Below are 2,500 nucleotides of genomic sequence, written 5' to 3' on the forward strand. Positions count from 1 at the left end.
TCTTTTACTAACTGATGTGAGAGGGGTTGTTGCTGTAGACTCCATCTTGCCAATAGTTTTTTTCGACCACTTTAGTCTAGCATATAAGATCCAGTTGTACTTTCCTGTTCCAGATTTTACTCTCACCAGACAAGTCTTCTTAAAGTCTAGAATTAACTGGAATAATGCCTACCATGTTTTTGATAGCATTGTTTGGTGGAATGTTTATACTGCTCCTTGTCCTGTTAAAGCTTTGAATTTGTTATTGTTGGACATCATAACGAGGTTTGTACCTAGCAAATTTCTGAAATCTTGTTCACATGATAAAGTATGGTTTAATGAAAGGTGTCACCAGGCTTATAGGGACAAACATGCTCCCTACAATCTCTGGTCTGCTAACCGTACTCGTCTTTGTTGGGAAAATTATGTTGCCATGCGAAACAGCAGCTAATGTTTATTAGGAGGCTAAATCTGAATATAATATTCATTTGAAAGAAGTTCTCTTAGAAGCCTCACAGCCTCATAAATGGTGGTCAACACTAAAAACATCTCTGTTTGGTCTTGAGTCCTCAATTCCTCCTTTAATGAAACCTGATGGTAGTGTTACACACATACACACACACACACACACACACACACACACACACACACACACACACACACACACACATATATATATATATATATATATATATATATATATATATATATATATACATACATACATATATATATATACCTTGTTAGTAGATTGTTTTATTTCAAAGCAAAGTTTAGATATTGAACTTCCTCCATCATGTCACCCATTGCTATGCTTTAATTTATTTTCTTTTAGGTCCTCTGAAATCAAATATCTTTTATCAGAATTAGTTGAATATGGTGGAGTAGACCCTAATGGCTTGTTTCCTTTGATTTTAAAAAGACTAAATGGCCAATTAGCTCCTTAATTAGCCGTAATCTTACACCTTTTAGTTCGTAAAGGGTCATTTCCAGAGTGCTGGCGCTTTGGTAATGTTATCCCTATTCCCAAGGGCCCACTACAGTCTTCACCTACTGAATATAGGCCAATTTCAATTACACCAATTTTATCCAAGGTTTTTGAACGTTTGCTGGTCAAACGTCTTTTTGTACATTTGAGGCCGTTTCTTCCAGAGACTCGGCTACAATGATGCATTGCTTATGTTGGTGCATGAAATGCAGTCTACTTTAGATAAGGGTCATGAGTCAAGACTTGTCTCGGTGATTTTAGTGCAGCTTTTGACGCTGCTAATCACAAGGGTTTAATTTTTAAGTTACAGTCTTTTGGTTTTGGTGGTAAGGTTTTAAGTATTTTAACTGATTTTTTAAAACTGGTAGGCAGCAGCGTGATCATGATGATAGTTTTAGCTCGTATTCCCGTGTCCTCTTGGGTTCCTCGGGGTAGTGTTGGCCCTTTGCTCTTTATCTTATATACAAGCGATATGTGGTCTGGCATTTCTAATAAAAGTTGGCATATGCTGATGATACTTCTCTCTATGCTGATATTCCTTCTCCGGCAACTAGGCAAATAGTAGCTGACAGTCTCACTGTAGACCTGATTATGATTCAATCGTGGTGCTCTCAGTAGGGCATGAAATTGTCCAATTATGTCTAAAGAAATGATTGTGAGTCGGTTTTGAACGCAGTTCCCTCAACATCCAAGACTGCTGATTAATGGAGTCTTAATCACTTCAGTGGATAACGTGAAGCTCTTAGGTGTAACCTTTGATTCAAAGCTTTCATTTGAATTGCATATTAGGAATATGGCTCGGGCAATTTCATCAAAGTTAGGCATCATTCGCAAGTGCAAGAAAATCTATCACGATGACAACATTACACGTAGGTGCTTCTTTTCTTTTATTCTGCCTCATTTTGAGTATCGTTCTCCTGTGTGGTTATCTGCTGCAGACTCACACTTAAGACTGCTTGATCGTTCTTTTAATTCCCTTAAATTTCTCCTGTCTGAATTAAAGTTGGACATTGGATATCGTAGAGTTATTGGGGCTCTTTCAGTCATACATAAGATTGTAACCGGGTAATTCACATCCCCTCTATAAGTCTTTACCTGATTTTTATCAACCTGCAAGAATTACCAGAGAAGGCTTACACCAATATTATCCATTTTTGGCCTCTACTTTTTATAGAGGGGTGTCATGACTTGACACCTTTACCATAATTTCATGTGATCCAGTACGTCTTTGATATTTTCATGGCAAGTTGGTTATGTGCAACACTTAATCTTTGGTAAACTTCCATAAACAAGGGGAAAAAATAAACCAAATGATAACAAGACACACTGACCCACATAAAAATCCGCATAATATCATAAGCAAATGGCTCCGGGGACATGACGGGCCTTTGAGTTGGCAGGCCACCAGTCAGCGCCATGTTCATGTCTTCCCCTGAACACTGAAAGACTCCTATGTAACGCTGCTTCTTCCCGAACACCAAGAGAGAGAGAGAGAGAGAGAGAGAGAGAGAGAGAGAGAGAGAGAGAGAGAGA

The sequence above is a fragment of the Penaeus vannamei genome, chromosome 25, assembly GCF_042767895.1.
Source record: "Penaeus vannamei isolate JL-2024 chromosome 25, ASM4276789v1, whole genome shotgun sequence".
NCBI classification, from domain to species: Eukaryota; Metazoa; Arthropoda; class Malacostraca; order Decapoda; family Penaeidae; genus Penaeus; species Penaeus vannamei.